Raw genomic sequence first — 20,072 nt, 5'->3', positions numbered from 1 at the left:
ATGGACTAATCACGTGCGATGGATCGGATCTATAGCGTCGAAGCATCAAACGTGAAAGACATCGTGAACCTTTTCGAGTTCGGGGGCAAAATCAAACGATATGCCACTTTGGATCGACTCGCCGGATATCTCATATGGCCCAACGAACCTCGGGCTCAACTTGCCCTTACGGTACCGAATCGAGTATCTTTTCCAAAGGCGATACCTTGAGAAACACTTTATCACCCACGATATTCGATATCCTTACGCTTCAGTCCGCGTCGACTTCGACGATCGGAGGCTATCTTCGACTTTCACGGATTACTTTCACTTTCGCTCAGCATCCCTAATCAAATCCACCCGAAAATCTTGCTTTCACCGAGCTCGGTCCAAAACAATGGTGTACGGCATTTACGACCGTACAAGGCCTCGTAGGTGCCATCTTAATACTTGATTGAAAGCTGTTGTTGTAAGCGAATTCAATCAACGGCAAATACCGTTCCCATGAACCACTAAACTCGAGGACGCAACATCTTAACATATCCTCAAGTATCTGAATTATCCGCTCGGATTGACCATCGGTTTGGGGGTGAAAGGCGGTGCTGAAATGCAACTTGGTACCCAAAGCTTCTTGCAACTTTTTCCAAAATCGCGAGGTAAATCTCGGATCTCTATCCGACACGATGGAAATAGGCACCCCGTGTAATCTCACAATCGAGAAACGTACAATTCAGCTAATTTGTCCATTGAAAAATCCGTACGTATGGGGACAAAGTGGGCCGACTTAGTCAATCGATCTACCACGACCCAAACCACATCCTTCTTACTTGCTGACAATGGCAGTCCGGATACAAAGTCCATTGTGACTCGATCCCATTTCCACTCGGGTATCGTGATTGGTGAAGTAATCTCAAGGCACGATGTTCCGCTTTCACTTGTTGACATATTAAACATCTCAAACAAAGTCGAGATGTCTCGCTTCATACCATACCACCAAAACCAACGTTTCAAATCATTGTACATCTTCGTACTCCCCGGGTGGATTGCCATTCGGCTACAATGGGCTTCATTCAGAATTATCGAAATGAGTTCCGAATTCTTTGGAACACACAGACGACTTTTGAACCTCAAACAATCGTCATCATCGATTTGAAACTCGAATCCTTGTTCGAACACACTCAAATTTCGTTTTGCGCCCAACTCGTCGTCGACTTTCGAGCTTCTCGAATTTGATGTATCAATAGTGGTTTGGCTTTCAATTCAGCTACTAACACACTATCGGATCAAACAAACAAGTGCACGTTCATCGTCAGAAAGCGAATAATGATTTACGACTCAAGGCATCCGCAACCACATTCGCCTTTCCCGGTGATAGTCAATGACCAGCTCGTAATCCTTTAACACTCGAGCCAACGTCTTTGTCGCAGATTTAAGTCTCTTTGGATCGTCAAATATTTGAGACTTTTGTGATCCGAGTATACATGGCACCTTTCACCAAATAAGTAATGTCGCCAAATCTTTAAGGCGAATACGATGGCGCCCAATTCGAGATCATGAGTCGGATAATTTTTCTCATGTGGCTTTAATTGCCTCGGCGCGATAGGCCACAACTCGACCTTCTTGCATTAATACGCAACCTAACCCAAGTAGAGAGGCGTCGCTATAGATGACAAACTCTTTGCTTGGACTCGGGTTGCACTAGAATTGGGGCTTCAGTCAAATAAGTTTTCAGTTGATCGAAACTTTTTGGCATTTCTCCGTCCATTCAACTTAACATCCTTTTGGAGTAACCGTCATCGGCGTGGCTATTGTTGAGAAGCCTTTACAAATCGTCGGTAATAACCTAAGCAAGCCCCAAAAAGCTCGAACCTCGATAATATTTCTGGAGGCTTCCAATTAAGTATGGCTGAAATTTTATTCGGTTAACTCGAATACCCGTCAGATGCCACATGACCCAAGAAGCTAACCTCTCTTAACCGTAACTCACACTTGTTGAACTTAGCATATAATTGCTTATCCCGTAAAATTTGCGGCACTAACCGCAGTGTTCAAAGATGTTCGGTCTCATTTCTTGAATAGACCAAGATGTCATCAATGAACCCGACTACGAATCGATCCAATATGGTCTAAAGATCCAATTCATTAAATCCATAAATACCGCAGGGGCATTAGTGAGCCCAAACGGCATCACTAGGAACTCATAGTGACCATATCTCGTTCTGAAGGCAGTCTTGGGTACGTCCGAATCTCGGATTTGCAATTGATAATAGCCCGATCTCAAATCTATTTTCGAGAACACTGAGGCTCCCTTTAGTTGATCGAACAAGTCATCGATACGTGGCAACGGATATTTGTTCTTTATTGTCGCTTTATTAAGATGACGATAATCGATGCACAGCCGCATGGTTCCATCCTTCTTTTTCACGAACAACACTGGCGCACCCCAAGGCGAAAAACTCGGGCTAGCAAAACCTCTATCCACCAATTCTTGTAACTGAGCTTCCAACTCCTTTAATTCCGTTGGTGCCATACGATACGGAGCTATCGAAATTGGAGTGGTACCAGGTACCAATTCGATGCCAAATTCTATTTCCGAACAGTGGTAAACCCGGCAATTCTTCGAGGAAAACATCCGGTATTCACAAACCACGGCACAGATTCGGGTTTCTTTTCGATTCCTTGTCATCGAAAGCGTCGCAAGGTACGTTTCGCACTCTTTTCTTACATATTTTCGGGCCAACATTGCGATATTACGGTGGCAACCCTTTAAGTCCGTAGACTTAACCCGAATTATCTCGTTATTCGCGCACCTCAAATCGATAGTCTTGCTTTTGCAATTTACGACCGCATCGTGCATGGTCAACCCATCCAAACCAAGAATAACGTCGAATTCATCGAACGGCAAAAGCATCAAGTCCGCGGAAACAAGAACCTCGGAACACTAGGGGACTTTTCTTGCACACTTTGTTGACAAGCACGTAATGACCCAAGGGTTTGACACCGAATTACAAACTCGAGAGACTCAATAGGCAAAGTCTTCTTTGGATGCTAAGGTTTCACATATATAAGATTGAGTAGAACCGGGGTCAATCAAAGCAATCACATTAGTATTGAAAAGAGTGAAAGCACCGTAATGACATCCGGAGAGGCAAGATCCTCGCGTGCGTGTATGGCATAAGTCCTCGCAGGAGCACGAGCCTCGATCGATGGTAGCATCTCTAGATCCTCTCGACCGCCAATGACATTGCCCATATTTCTAGGTGGCCTACCTCGGCGATGGTAGCACCCGAGTTTCCACTCGACTCACATTCTGCTCAAGCATCCTCGGGCAATCCTTCCTAAAGTGGTCGGCCGATCCACACTTATAGCGAGGCGATCACGAAACCAACAGCTCCCGAATGCCATTTGCCACAATGTTAACACTTCGCCTCTCTCGGCGATCATTTCCACCATCTGGCGATCAAGTGACTCGTGTGGTCACAGGGGTCGATCGCGTCCTCGTCTAGAAAAGCCCAAAGCGCCTCTAGACCGGTTCACATCATCTCGAAATCTCTTGATTGCTGTTGAAGAGACTTTCCCAAGGACCTCTTCGAATTCTTCGGTTCCCACATCAGCTTTTTGTTTCTCCTTTCTAAGCTCTTCGACTTTACAAGCTCGCTCAACAAGTACTACGATCTCTCGTATTTCGAGAATGCCAACGAACATCCTTATATCATCATTCAGCCCATCCTCAAGCGTTTACACATAATAGCTTCGGACGAAATGCATTCTCGCACAGCGTATCGGCTAAGCCTCACAAATTTTCGTTCATAGTCGGTAACCGACATAGAACCTTGCTTAAGATCAAGAAATTCCTTCGCTTTTGGTCGATGAATCTCGATGATATACTTTTTTTTTTTTTTTTCGAACTTGGTTTGAAAGAATTCCCAAGTCACTTGCTCTCTAGGTACCACAAGTCGAGTACTCCACCAATAGTAGGTGGAATCACGTAGCAAGGAGATGGTACACTTTAAGCACTCATCGGTGTACAAGATAGCTTATCGAGCACCGGATAGTGTTGTCCAACCAAAATTCAGCTCGTTCGGCATCATCATCATCCGTAGCTTTAAATTCAGTGGCCCCATGTTTTCAATCCTATCGACTGGGGCTTACTTGACCTTATTTGGTCGATTCCATCGGAGGTATTGTAGGTGCAGGGTTGCATTTGTCGGGAATGGAGGTTGTGGGACAGCCGTGTTAGTTCGAATGTATTGATTAAACCATTCGTTCATCACACTATAAAAGGCTTGCCTAGCCTCATCATTCGGATTGCTGGCCATAGGTTGAGAGTCCGCCGGCGCTGTCCCTTGTGCGGGAGCAGGCGCCACACTCTCCACATCATCAGCTATTGCTCGGTTGGGATCGGGATCGATTGCTATAAACAAACTCAAAGTCAAATTGTCAGAAATCACCACACTATCGATTCATCATTTAATGGCATGTATAGCTAGACCCCAAACACCTCACGGTAGTCCTAGAATCGACTAAACCGTGGCTCTGATACCAATAAAATTGTAACACCCCGAACCCGAGACCATCGCCGGTGTCGGACACGAGGGGTTAGCAAGCCAAGTTCACTTGTTTTGCCCATTCATTGGACATTTCCAGTCAGGCTGAAAAAACTGCGTCACTGTCGCCTTAAAAATCATATCTTGAGTTTCAAAACTCGGAAACTGGTTTCGTAAATTTTCCCTGAATTTAGACTCATATATCCATCCATGGATTTATTTCTAGAATTTTTGGTCGGGCCAATTGGTACAGTTTATTAGTTAAAGTCACCCATGTTACAGGGATCGACTGCTCTGACCTTCGCGCGGTATAACTTGAATATCTCTCTGTACAGGGCTTTAATGCTGGTGCCGTTTGTTTATAATGAAACTAGACTCAAAATGTAATCTGTACATATAAGGTATGTCTCCTAATTATTTCTGGATAATTTATAGTAAATTTTTAAAGTTGCGACAGGGAACCCAGAAACCGTTCTGGCCCTGTCTCACAATAGCTTTAATATCTCTTAACATGTAACTCCTATGACCATTTCGTTTCTTCCATATGAAAATAGACTCATCAATGTTCATTTACATAGCTGATTCACTATTTAATACCATTCCTACAAATTTTGGTGATTTTTCACATTCACGTTACTGCAGCTGGCAGCATCTGTTTTTAAGGTAGGTCTTACCTATTTTGTAGTCTCCATGAACCAACTAGTCTTGCCTTACATAGGTCCACATATGATCATTTTAACCATGCCAATGGCTGATCATGTGACCAACATTCCCATTTCCAATTCATAGTCACATCATGACACCATATATATATATACAAACCGCAAATAGTTTAAGTTGATACTTCACTATTACGAGCCATTTTCGCATGGCCGTACACATATACATCATAACATATTTAAACCAACAAGGGGTAGTCCTATACATGCCATTTCAAGTTCAACCAAGAATTTATACCAAAATGGGGGCTTGATAGTGTGGATGACTTCGACTTCAACGATCCCGAATCCGATTGCTATCGGCGAAATCTAGAAAACCGAGAGCCAAAGCAATGGAGTAAGCATTTTTATGCTTAGTAAGTCTCAAGGAATATAATCAACTCTAATTACAGCAATACATTCACATAGTTAAATGCATCATTTCATTAATGCACATTCACATAATCATACTTACTTCACCATCCCAACTCTTATGTTCATACACAAATAACGGCTTCATTAAGGCCGATAACTCGTTCCATCATAGGAGCGGATATTCACACGCTCTTACTCCTAGCGCATAAAGCACACACCGCACTTACCTTGTCATTGGGAAATTTCACAAGTGCATTAGCTGAAATTTTCCAGCAAGCTTATAATTTTCAAATCACATACCTTCGAGTTTAACCGGATGTCGCTACTCGATCAATCGCCTTCGGGACATAGCCCGGTTATGGTAACCCGCACCAAGGCCTCACGGGACTTAACCCGGATATCACGATTTGCACAAATGCCTTCGTCTTAGCCGGATAGAATGACTTCGCACGAATGCCTTCGGTCTTAGCCGGATGTAGCCACTAGCACAATTGCCTTCGGTCTTAACCCGGTTATAATTTCCAGCATAATTGTCTTCGGGGCTTAGCCCGGATATCAATCAATTTCTCATGCACACATACATCAATAATCATTGGACATACATATTTATTTTCGTTACTAAGGCTCAAACACAATTATAATCACTAACATAATCGCCTTCGGGACTTAGCCCGGGTATCATTCAATACTCATACACACATAAATCAATAATCAATACATCCATATTTCATTCCACATAATTCAAGTAAGGTCACTTCTTGAGGACTTACCTCGGATGTTGTCGAACGGCTTTTACGGCTATTCGATCACTTTTTCCTTCCCCTTGTCCAATTGTGGCCCTCTTAGCTCTTGAGCTAATTCAAACAAATTCAATTTATCAAAACCTCATTGTGCTAGCTTATGGCCGAATATGACAAGGAATTTAAATGGTCATATGGCCACCCTTTAGCTTGAATACACAATGGTCATGCACATTTTATACTACATCAAGCAATTCAATACAATTTATTCGAGCATCAAGGAAAAGCTAAGGCCTTCAATAGGCTACCCAAGGCCGAATATACTTGTCCATGTTGAGGCCAATTATGCACTTAATACCACACAAAAACAGCATGCATTTTACTAGTTAATGCTTTGCATATTGTAGCTCAAAACTTACAATATAGCATCAAGCACTCATATGTGTGCTAGGCCGAATGTGCTTACAATTTCACAATTATTCTTCAACATCTTCTTCTTTAAACAAACTTATTCATCACTTCCTTCATAACCAAAACATCATGTGCAAACATATATATACATATATGAGCATGTCCGAATTTCAAGGTGTCCATAGCCATCCAAAACACAAATTTTAACTAACATGCAAGAAGCATGAACCATGCTCATGAATGCATCGTGGCCGAATATGACAATCATGCTCCTTTTCAACTTCAATCATGATAAAACAAAAAGAAAGCTCAAAATCTTACTCAAGAGTAGACAATCCATCATTGCATGCATCATCATCAAGCTTCACACTTAGCATGCAATGGCTTTATCACCATAACAACTTTGGCCAAATACCATTTCCATGGCTTAACAATGATTTGGGCCATGGCTAACATGCACATCAAGTTAGCAACCAAAACATGCATGAAACTCCTAACACAACCTCATACATACCTTAATCTTGATGCAAACTTAGCCAAATCTCCTTCTAGATCTCTTCCAAACCAAGCATGAAGCAAAATCCTCCTTCTTCCTTAGTTTTGGCTCAAAGAAAGGATGAACAAAATTTTTTCTTTCCTTCTCTACAACTCACGGCAATAGGGGGATTACCACACTCACACACATTTTTTTCATTTTTTATCACCCATACACCTTTGTTTATTATTTCACCCTAATGCACCAACAAAACATGTTCCATGACATGTTTAGCCCATCCTCCTTGTCATGGCCGCCACCACCTATAAAAGGGGAATTTGACATGCAAGTCCATTATTTTGCATGCATGCTTTAATTAGTCATCACACATTTCCCTATCATACTTTCAAAGTTCATTACTAAGTCCTTTCTTGTGGAATTCACCCTTATAACACTAAATCAATCATCATAAAATGTCATACATGAGCACACACATATTATAGGCATCAAAATAAATTTTTAATTATTTTTATGCCTCGGTTTTGTGGTCCCGAGACCACCTTCCGACTAGGGTCAATTTTGGGCTGTCACATTCTTAATCACCCTTTTTAAAAAAATATATTTTTCTTCACCAAAGTGTTTTAAATTTCATTCATAAATAATCCTTTTCACAGTCCCTGTGGGAATGATAACTCGACACTTACTTGTCACTTTATTACTTGTTGCGATTGTGTACACTTGGACATTTCTGTCGTTCCAGTGTAAAATTAATAAATTAAATTAAATTAAATTTCATATCTATAATCCTAAATTTTCCTATTTATCTTATCAAGTAAAGAAAATTAAATTCGAGTCTAATGTTGAAACCTCCTCGACAACGCCACCAACAGCTTGACCACCGCCAGACGTGCGAATGTGTGGAGTGGAAATACTGCAGCAAAATAGATAAAAGATTGAACAGAGGTGTCTGCAAGTGTACAGGTCAAATTTTAATATAGAACAATGTTACAATGAAACACTCCTAAAAGTATTCTAAGGATCGTACCCAAGGGAGGTTGATGAAACTGAAATTAATTCTCCACACTAACAAGTGTAAATAGTACCGATTTAAAATTATATTATGAAAAAAAAATTATCATCAATTAATCTAATTAACCTAAAAATGAATTAAAATAAAAATCAACCAATTTAACAATTGAAAATAATCTAATATAACAAGTAGGAGCTTAACTAACTTTAGTGATCCTAATTAACTTTAGAACTTAGGTTTTATCAAGTTAGCTATTAATTAACTAGTTATTACCTCTCGGCCTCTAACTAATTAACTAGTCGACTAATACATACTTACCTCTCGACCTCACTTTCTTGATCGGGATAAATTATGAGGTACTCAGTAAACTTATCCCTTGATCCCGTTTATCCTAAATTACTTCCTATGAGCATCACTTCCTAGGGTATAATCGTAACATAATTTAAACCAACTAACCCAATTTTCAACCCTCATTCATTCGTCAATTATTCACACATCCTTTCATTAAACTCTCTAAGGAAATTAGCTACTCACTGATCGGAATAAAAAAAAATCCTAAGCTTATATTTAACATGCAAATCAACAAATTAAATAAATATAAGGAGGATAGAAATAAATTCATTTTCGATATCGATTGAAGCTCGACAGTGGATTCTCCTTTAACAGTTATGAAGATCACCTCGATTGCAATTGGAATCAACACAAAAATAATGAAAAACTAATATATTAAAGCCTTGGATCGAAATCAAATCCAAGTTAGAATAGTAAAAAAAATACAAAAGGATTAAACTGAAAAGAAAATAAAATGAAACTAAAAATCATAAAATACTAAAACAGCTCACTTGGCCAAGCCTCCTAAAGTGAGACTTAAAATACCTATATATAGAGTTTATGCTCAGACCTAACTAGGATTGCTAAATAACCCAAAAATCTGATTAAGATACATTGTGAGGTCTAAAATACCCTTAATTAAATTTTCTTGTTTGTCTCCCACTGTCGCGACACCACAGGACCGGTGTTGCAACACTACCTTCCTTTCTTAGGTATTTTGGCTTTGAAGTTCGGTGTTGTGACATCACTTCTTGGCGTCACGATGATGTAGCCATCCCTCACCTTCTAAGCCTGAAAATATTGTCTTACACACTAGATAGAACTATTAGATTATCCTTAGGCCCATAGTGGCCTATTAGGTCATAACATAACTCAAAATTGCATAAAAATGCTTATTTTTCATAAATCAACACAAAGAAATAAAAACTAAAAATGAAATAAAAACATATAAAAATGTTATAAAACAAGCTCGTTAAGTGCTGGAAACTTAATTTGCCACAAAAAAATTTGGTAGATCAACAGTCCCAAAACAAATAAGAGAAATAAGTTTTAAAGTACTTTAATACAAAGAACATCTAAGTTGCTCCTCCAAAGTTCGTCCAAATCCTAACCTCATAGGTTATCTGAAAACTAATCAAAAAAGTAAAAAGTGCGCTAAAAAGCTCAGTGTGAGTCATAACGTGAGTAATCAGTATAAGATAATATAATAGTAGTCAAGACAATAATTAAACAAAGAACAATACTGATTCAAAGTCTTAATATGCATGACCATGCCATTGAAATATTTACAGAGAAGTTCCTACCCAATGCCGCTACACACCGTAATAAGAGTTCCCCAGAACTCATCTATCCAATAACACACAAGTTGTGTACAAGCCACCAGTAATTGCAAATAAACTGCTAGTATTATGGACAAGCCTCCAGTAATTGCAAACAAGCTGCCAGAATTGTGGACAAACAACTGGTATTGCAGTCAAGCTGCCAAAATTATGGACAAGCCACAAGTATTGCAGCCAAGTTGTCTATACTACCTCCTTTCATAATCATCCCAACCCCAATACAGTATGACATGCTTTATCAATAACAGAAACAATACAGTAGGCATGATTTGAACATGTGATTAGTGATAGAAACAGTGGCATGAGTTATCATGTATTTGGTAAGCAATATAGTGAGCATAATTATTGATGCTTTTAGTAATATTGGTATCAGTAAACACAATTTTAATCATATGATTAAAATATCAGTAACAATGTACATGATTTATCATGTAATCAGAACAACAGAGATAATAGACTTGCTTACATAACAAAATGTGCAAATTAGTACAACATATATAATATCATATGACATTAATGGCCAACATAATCTTTAAAGATCGAGGTACTTACGTTCATCCAACCTTAAAATAGGGCACTAATTTCATTTAAATATTCTTCCAAAGGTATTCTTGCCATCAATTAGTCATAGTTAAAAATATAGTTTTACACGAATTTCAGTAGTCACACAAAGATATTTAGTTATAACACACACCTTGTTGTGTATGTTTGAACCATTCTAGATCTGATACTAAACAAGACACACACCAATACATGTATTCGTTTTGGCTAACGCGATGTATTTAGATCCTTATGAAAATGAGGAACATTTACTTACACAATTTTTTGTTTATAGCTTTGCTACGATAGCACTTCAAACAACTTAAATCTGGTCAAAAGCATCCACAACTGCATCTTGATCGATAAATACACATAATAAAATCAGACATTATATTCAGTTAAACTAGATCCAAAATGAGATCTATAATTCCAATTGAAAACTTAAAAAGATAGAGATTGAACATGGAAGATCTTCTTACACTTTTCTTACACAAGGTTTGATGGAGATGAGAAGAGAAAGAGGACATGGTTTCGATCAAAGAAGTAAAATTAAAAGAAATAAGAGTAAAGTATATTTTGTTACAACTAAAAGAAAGAAGAGATGGGAAGAAAGGGAGAAAAATTGGTGGCAATGAAAATAGCGGTGGCGGTGGTGGAGGTTCGGTGGTATGTTGGAAAAAATTCAGTTTGAAAATGATTTTCTTGCATAGCAGAAAATTAAAATTTTAAAACTGAACTAATTTGTGATTTTTATAGCAATAAACATTAACTAAATTCATACCTATTTTTCAGCTTAGCGAACGTTTGTTGTTCTCCATTTTCAACCAAATGATCTTCTCCGCTATTCTCGTACCATGAACTACTTTGAATGTGGGCTCAAACCAATTGAATTGAAACACAAAACTAGAAAAAAATTTCTCTCCTTTTATGGTGAAAACAAAAATTCTCTCTTCTAAATAAAAACAGGTAGAATTGTTATCTGGAAAAAAATGTAATAGTTTAGAATTAATTATGTCTATATTTAAGTAGAATAACAATCTCTCAAAAGTTATGTTAATAGCTCTACCGGTGCCATCTATTTATATGAAGAGAAGGTAGAACCCTTGTAGAGTTGTAGATAATTATCGTAAATATAAAAACAACATCCTACTTAAAGTAGGAGAGGGTTGAACGACTAACCCTTGTATTTCTACTAAGGTTGCTGCTCCCTTCATGTTATATGATGGGTTTTTGGTCTCTCAAACATCTGATCCAATTACAAGTACTTCTTAGCCCTTTTTGACCTAGTACTCTATAATGTGATCCAAATCGATTCATTTTTCTATTACCCAAAAATAAACTTTAATATTTACATATTAAATAATTTTCTCATCCCAATTTTACTTCAATAAAATTTTGCCATTTTATCCTCTGTAAAATTTCGCAAAAATTGTAACATCCTGAATTAGGGCCTAGTCAGAATAGTGGTTTTGAGACCACAAATCTGAATTAAAAATAATTATTTTATAATTCTTATAAGGTCTATGATATGTTTATATGATTGTGTAAAATTTTCATGAAGAAATTTTTTGTGAGAAGTGTTTAATTTGGCTTTAAGGACTAAATCGCGTAAAGTGCAAAAGTTGCATTCTAATAGCTAAAGGTATTAAATAGCTATAGAATTTTTACTGGAAGCCCTTATGTGGAAATTAGCCCATTAATAAGTTAGTGGAAGATATTTGTTTGGTATTATTGAAATTAGTTAGAAATTAAAAGGGTAAATGGGTAATTAAGTTAAAAAGGTATAATAAGATAAAATTGCAAAAAGCTATCATCTTTTTTATTACTCTTTCTTCTCCATCGATTTTTACCCAAGGAAATGGCCATGGAAGCTTGAAAATTTTAGTAACTTCTAACCCTCACAAGTAAGTGATTTTGACGGTCATTTTTGATGATTTTTGTATTTTTGGAACCCTTGTAGCTTAATTTAGCTAATGAAGGGACTATTTTGCAAAATGGTTGAAAGTCTAGGGATTTGCAATGAGAATATTCATGTGTTTTTGGCTACATTTTTATGGAATAAAATGAATCTTGGTTGTTATAAACAACTTTTGTTAAGTGATTTTCATGGAAACACCTAAAATGGACCATTTTGTAAAAGTGGTAAAAATAGAAGGTAAAGGTCTGAAATAATGAAATATGTGGGTTGCTGTAAGTAAGATAAATATTCGACTAGGCTTGGGTTGGGATAAAATTGAATGAATTTTTACTTTTTGAGCTTAGGGACTAATTGGCAAATAAGTGAAAGTTTAGAGGTAAAATTGTAAATTTTGCCAAAGTATGATTTTTGGGTCCATTTGAATATTGTGAGTAATAAATAAGCTATATTTGAAATGTTAGATCAAGAAAATCGAGATTCGGGCTTAAATCGAGAAAGTACGTGGTTAAGGGCAAAAATGGATTAATTAGCCGTTTTTGCATTCGAGGTAAGTTCATGTGATAATAATAATGCAATGTCTTATTTAAATTGAAATGCCTAATTATTATTATATAATTTGAATGATTTATTAAGGACATATTCGACGAGGAATCAACAAACGAGTCGTGTGATAAAATTGGTAAGACAATAATGTTATTGTGATTTGTGATTGTAATCTGAATTGATATGAAAATGCAGATGTAACACCCCAAACCCGGCCCAGACGTTATGGTCGAATCTGACGTGCCACATTGGAGTTGAAAACCCACGTTTCGTTTTAATGTTTTAAAAACCATATATTTTATTGAGTTAACAAAGTGTATGGAAGCTGGGCACCAGGTAGGTGTAACACCCCGAACCCGAGACCATCGCCGGTGTCGGACACGAGGGGTTAGCAAGCCAAGTTCACTTGTTTTGCCCATCCATTGGACATTTCCAGTCAGGCTGGAAAAACTGCGTCACTGTCGCCTTAAAAATCATATCTCGAGTTTCAAAACTCGGAAACTGGTTTCGTAAATTTTCCCTGAATTTAGACTCATATATCCATCCATGGATTTATTTCTAGAATTTTTGATCGGGCCAATTGGTACAGTTTATTAGTTAAAGTCACCCATGTTACAGGGATCGACTGCTCTGACCTTCGCGCGGTATAACTTGAATATCTCTCTGTACAGGGCTTTAATGTTGGTGCCGTTTGTTTCTAATGAAACTAGACTCAAAATGGAATCTGTACATATAAGGTATGTCTCCTAATTCTTTCTGGATAATTTATAGTAAATTTTAAAGTTGCGACAGGGAACCCAGAAACCGTTCTGGCCCTGTCTTACAATAGCTTTAATATCTCTTAACATGTAACTCCTATGACCATTTCGTTTCTTCCATATGAAAATAGACTCATCAGTGTTCATTTACATAGCTGATTCACTATTTAATACCATTCCTACAAATTTTGGTGATTTTTCACATTCACGTTACTGCAGCTGGCAGCATCTGTTTTAAGGTAGGTCTTACCTATTTTGTAGTCTCCATGAACCAACTAGTCTTGCCTTACATAGGTCCACATATGATCATTTTAACCATGCCAATGGCTGATCATGTGACCAACATTCCCATTTCCAATTCATAGTCACATCATGACACCATATATATATATACAAACCGCAAATAGTTTAAGTTGATACTTCACTATTACGAGCCATTTTCGCATGGCCGTACACATATACATCATAACATATTTAAACCAACAAGGGTAGTCCTATACATGCCATTTCAAGTTCAACCAAGAATTTATACCAAAATGGGGGCTTGATAGTGTGGATGACTTCGACTTCAACGATCCCGAATCCGATTGCTATCGAGCGAAATCTAGAAAACCGAGAGCCAAAGCGGCGAGTAAGCATTTTTATGCTTAGTAAGTCTCAAGGAATATAATCAACTCTAATTACAGCAATACATTCACATAGTTAAATGCATCATTTCATTAATGCACATTCACATAATCATACTTACTTCACCATCCCAACTCTTATGTTCATACACAAATAACGGCTTCATTAAGGCCGATAACTCGTTCCATCATAGGAGCGGATATTCACACGCTCTTACTCCTAGCGCAAAGCACACACCGCACTTACCTTGTCATTGGGAAATTTCACAAGTGCATTAGCTGAAATTTTCCAGCAAGCTTATAATTTTCAAATCACATACCTTCGAGTTTAACCGGATGTCGCTACTCGATCAATCGCCTTCGGGACATAGCCCGGTTATGGTAACCCGCACCAAGGCCTCACGGGACTTAACTCGGATATCACGATTTGCACAAATGCCTTGGGTCTTAGCCGGATAGAATGACTCGCATACGAATGCCTTGGTCTTAGCCCGGATGTAGCCACTAGCACAATTGCCTTCGGTCTTAACCCGTTATAATTTCCAGCATAATTGTCTTGGGGCTTAGCCCGGATATCATTCAATTTCTCATGCACACATACATCAATAATCATTGGACATACATATTTATTTTCGTTACTAAGGCTCAAACACAATTATAATCACTAACATAATCGCCTTGGGACTTAGCCCGGTATCATTCAATACTCATACACACATAAATCAATAATCAATACATCCATATTTCATTCCACATAATTCAAGTAAGGTCACTTCTTGAGGACTTACCTCGGATGTTGTCGAACGGCTTTTACGGCTATTCGATTACTTTTTCCTTCCCCTTGTCCAATTGTGGCCCTCTTAGCTCTTGAGCTAATTCAAACAAATTCAATTTATCAAAACCTCATTGTGCTAGCTTATGGCCGAATATGACAAGGAATTTAAATGGTCATATGGCCACCCTTTAGCTTGAATACACAATGGTCATGCACATTTTATACTACATCAAGCAATTCAATACAATTTATTCGAGCATCAAGGAAAAGCTAAGGCCTTCAATAGGCTACCCAAGGCCGAATATACTTGTCCATGTTGAGGCCAATTATGCACTTAATACCACACAAAAACAGCATGCATTTTACTAGTTAATGCTTTGCATATTGTAGCTCAAAACTTACAATATAGCATCAAGCACTCATATGTGTGCTAGGCCGAATGTGCTTACAATTTCACAATTATTCTTCAACATCTTCTTCTTTAAACAAACTTATTCATCACTTCCTTCATAACCAAAACATCATGTGCAAACATATATATACATATATGAGCATGGCGAATTTCAAGGTGTCCTTAGCCATCCAAAACACAAATTTTAACTAACATGCAAGAAGCATGAACCATGCTCATGAATGCATCATGGCGAATATGACAATCATGCTCCTTTTCAACTTCAATCATGATAAAACAAAAGAAAGCTCAAAAATCTTACTCAAGAGTAGACAATCCATCATTGCATGCATCATCATCAAGCTTCACACTTAGCATGCAATGGCTTTATCACCATAACAACTTTGGCCAAATACCATTTCCATGGCTTAACAAAGATTTGAGCCATGGCTAACATGCACATCAAGTTAGCAACCAAAACATGCATGAAACTCCTAACACAACCTCATACATACCTTAATCTTGATGCAAACTTAGCCAAATCTCCTTCTAGATCTCTTCCAAACCAAGCATGAAGCAAAAATCCTCCTTCTTCCTTAGTTTTGGCTCAAAGAAAGGATGAACAAAATTTTTTCTTTCCTTCTCTACAACTCACGGCAATGGGGGGATTACCACACTCACACACATTTTTTTTCATTTTTTATCACCCATACACCTTTGTTTATTATTTCACCCTAATGCACCAACAAAACATGTTTCATGACATGTTTAGCCCATCCTCCTTGTCATGGCCGGCCACCACCTATAAAGGGGAATTTGACATGCAAGTCCATTATTTTGCATGCATGCTTTAATTAGTCATCACACATTTCCTATCATACTTTCAAAGTTCATTACTAAGTCCTTTCTTGTGGAATTCACCCTTATAACACTAAATCAATCATCATAAAATGTCATACATGAGCACACATATTATAGGCATCAAAATAAATTTTAATTATTTTTATGCCTCGGTTTTGTGGTCCCGAGACCACCTTCCGACTAGGGTCAATTTTGGGCTGTCACAACTCTCCCCACTTAAGAAATTTTCGTCCCAAAATCTTACCGTAAATAGGTTTGATATCGCTCTTTCATAGAGTTCTCGGTCTCCCAAGTAGCTTCTTCTATCCCGTGCTTGAGCCATAACACTTTTACTAGCGGAACCCGCTTGTTTCACAACTCTTTCACTTCGTGATAGGATACGAATCGGTTCTTCCTCATAACTCATATTAGCTTGAATTTCAATTTCGATGGACTAATCACGTGCGATGGATCGGATCTATAGCGTCAAAGCATCAAACGTGAAAGACATCGTGAACCTTTTGAGTTCGGGGCAAAATCAAACGATATGCCACCGGATCGACTCGCTCGGATATCTCATATGGCCCAACGAACCTCGGGCTCAACTTACCCTTACGGTACCGAATCGAGTATCTTTTCCAAGGCGATACCTTGAGAAACACTTTATCACCCACGATACTCGATATCCTTACGCTTCAGTCCGCGTCGACTTCTAACGATCGGAGGCTATCTTCAGACTTTCACGGATTACTTTCACTTTCTTCAGCATCCCTAATCAAATCCACCGAAAATCTTGCTTTCACCGAGCTCGGTCAAAACAATGGTGTACGGCATTTACGAATCGTATAAGGCCTAGTAGGTGCCATCTTAATACTTGATTGAAAGTCGTTGTTGTGCTTAATTCAATCAACGGCAAATATCGTTCCCATAAACCACTAAACTCGAGGACGCAACATCTTAACATATCCTCAAGTATCCGAATTATCCGCTCGGATTGACCATCGGTTTGGGGTGAAAGGCGGTCTGAAATGCAACTTGGTACCCAAAGCTTCTTGCAACTTTTTCCAAAATCGCGAGGTAAATCTCGGATCTCTATCCGACACGATGGAAATAGGCACCCGTGTAATCTCACAATCGAGAAACGTACAATTCAGCTAATTTGTCAATTGAAAAATCCGTGACGTCGACGGGGACAAAGTGGGCCGACTTAGTCAATCGATCTACCACGACCCAAACCGCATCCTTCTTACTTGCGACAATGGCGGTCCGGATACAAAGTCCATTGTGACTCGATCCCATTTCCACTCGGGTATCGTGATTGGTGAAGTAATCCGAAGGCACGATGTTCCGCTTTCACTTGTTGACATATTAAACATCTCAAACAAAGTCGGAGATGTCTCGCTTCATACCATGCCACCAAAACCGACGTTTCAAATCATTGTACATCTTCGTACTCCCGGGTGGATTGCCATTCGGCTACAATGGGCTTCATTCAGAATTATCGAAATGAGTTCAATTCTTTGGAACACACAGACGACTTTTGAACCTCAAACAATCGTCATCATCGATTTGAAACTCAATCCTTGTTTGGAACACACTCGGCCCGTTTGCGCCCAACTCGTCGTCGACTTTTGAGCTTCTCGAATTTGATGTATCAATAGTGGTTTGGCTTTCAATTCAGCTACTAACACACTATCGGATCGAATGCAGAAGTGCACGCTCATCGCTCAGAAGCGAATAATGATTTACGACTCAAGGCATCCGCAACCACATTCGCCTTTCCCGTGATAGTCAATGACCAGCTTCGTAATCCTTTAACACTCGAGCCAACGTCTTTGTCGCAGATTTAAGTCTCTTTGGATCATCAAATATTTGAGACTTTTGTGATCCGAGTATACATGGCACCTTTCACCAAATAAGTAATGTCACGAAATCTTTAAAGGCGAATACGATGGCGGCCAATTCGAGATCATGAGTCGGATAATTTTTCTCATGTGGCTTTAATTGCCTCGACGCATAGGCCACAACTCGACCTTCTTGCATTAATACGCAACCTAACCCAAGTAGAGAGCGTCGCTATAGATGACAAGCTCTTTCTTGGACTCGGGTTGCACTAGAATTGGGGCTTCATCAAATAAGTTTTCAGTTGATCGAAACTTTTTGGCATTTCTCCGTCCATTCGAACTTAACATCCTTTTGGAGTAACCGTCATCGGCGTGGCTATCGTTGAGAAGCCTTTACAAATCGTCGGTAATAACCAAAGCCCCAAAAGCTCGAACCTCAGAATATTTCTGAGGCTTCCAATTAAGTATGGCTGAAATTTTATTGGTTGACTCGAATACCCGATCTGAATACCACATGACCCAAGAAGCTAACCTCTCTTAACCGAACTCACACTTGCTGAACTTAGCATATAATTGCTTATCCGTAAAATTTGCAAAGACTAACCGCGGTGTTCAAAGATGTTCGGTCTCATTTCTTGAATAGACCAAGATGTCATCAATGAACACGACTACGAATCGATCCAAATATGGTCTAAAGATCCGATTCATTAAATCCATAAATACCGTAGGGCATTAGTGAGCCCAAACGGCATCACTAGGAACTCATAGTGACCATATCTCGCTCAAGGCGCCTCTTGGTACGTCCAAATCTCGGATTCGCAATTGATAATAGCCCGATCTCAAATCTATTTTCGAGAACACCGAGGCTCCCTTTAGTTGATCGAACAAGTCATCGATACGTGGCAACGGATATTTGTTCTTTATTATCGCTTTATTAAGTCGACGATAATCGATGCACGTACCGCATGGTTCCATCCTTCTTTTCACGAACAACACCGGCGCACCCCAAGGCGAAAAACTCAAGCGAGCAAAACCTCTATCCACCAATTCTTGCAATCGAGCTTCCAACTCCTTTAATTCCGTTGGTGCCATACGATACGAGCTATCGAAATTGGAGTGGTACCGGTACCAATTCGATGCCAAATTCTATTTCCGAACGGTGGTAAACCCGGCAATTCTTCGGGAAAACATCCGGTATTCACAAACCACGCACGATTCGGGTTTCTTTTCGATTCCTTGTCATCGAAAGCACGTCGCAAGGTACGCTTCGCACTCTTTTCTTACATATTTTCGGGCCAACATTGCGATATTACGGTGGCAACCCTTTAAGTCCGTAGACTTAACCCGAATTATCTCGTTATTCGTGCACCTCAAATCGATAGTCTTGCTTTTGCAATTTACGACCGCATCGTGCATGGTCAACCCATTCAAACCAAGAATAACGTCAATTCATCGAACGGAAAAAGCATCAAGTCCGCGGAAACAAGAACCTCGAACACTAGGGGACTTTTCTTGCACACTTTGTTGACAAGCACGTAATGACCCAAGGGGTTTGACACCGAATTACAAACTCAAGAGACTCAATAGGCAAAGTCTTCTTGGATGCTAAGGTTTCACATATATAAGATTGAGTAGAACCAGGGGTCAATCAAAGCAATCACATTAGTATTGAAAAGAGTGAAAGCACCGTAATGACATCCGGAGAGGCAGATCCTCGCGTCGGCGTATGGCATAAGTCCTCGCAGGAGCACGAGCCTCGAGATCCGATGGTAGCATCTCTAGATCCTCTCGACCGCCACCGACATTGCCCATATTTCTAGGTGGCCTACCTCGGCGATGGTAGCACCCGAGTTTCCACTCGACTCACATTCTGCTCAAGCATCCTCGGGCAATCCTTCCTAAAGTGGTCGGC

Source organism: Gossypium arboreum, chromosome 12 (genome assembly GCF_025698485.1).
Source record: "Gossypium arboreum isolate Shixiya-1 chromosome 12, ASM2569848v2, whole genome shotgun sequence".
Classification (NCBI taxonomy): domain Eukaryota; kingdom Viridiplantae; phylum Streptophyta; class Magnoliopsida; order Malvales; family Malvaceae; genus Gossypium; species Gossypium arboreum.
The sequence above is the reverse complement of the archived record's forward strand: the minus strand, read 5'-3'. Positions refer to the sequence as shown.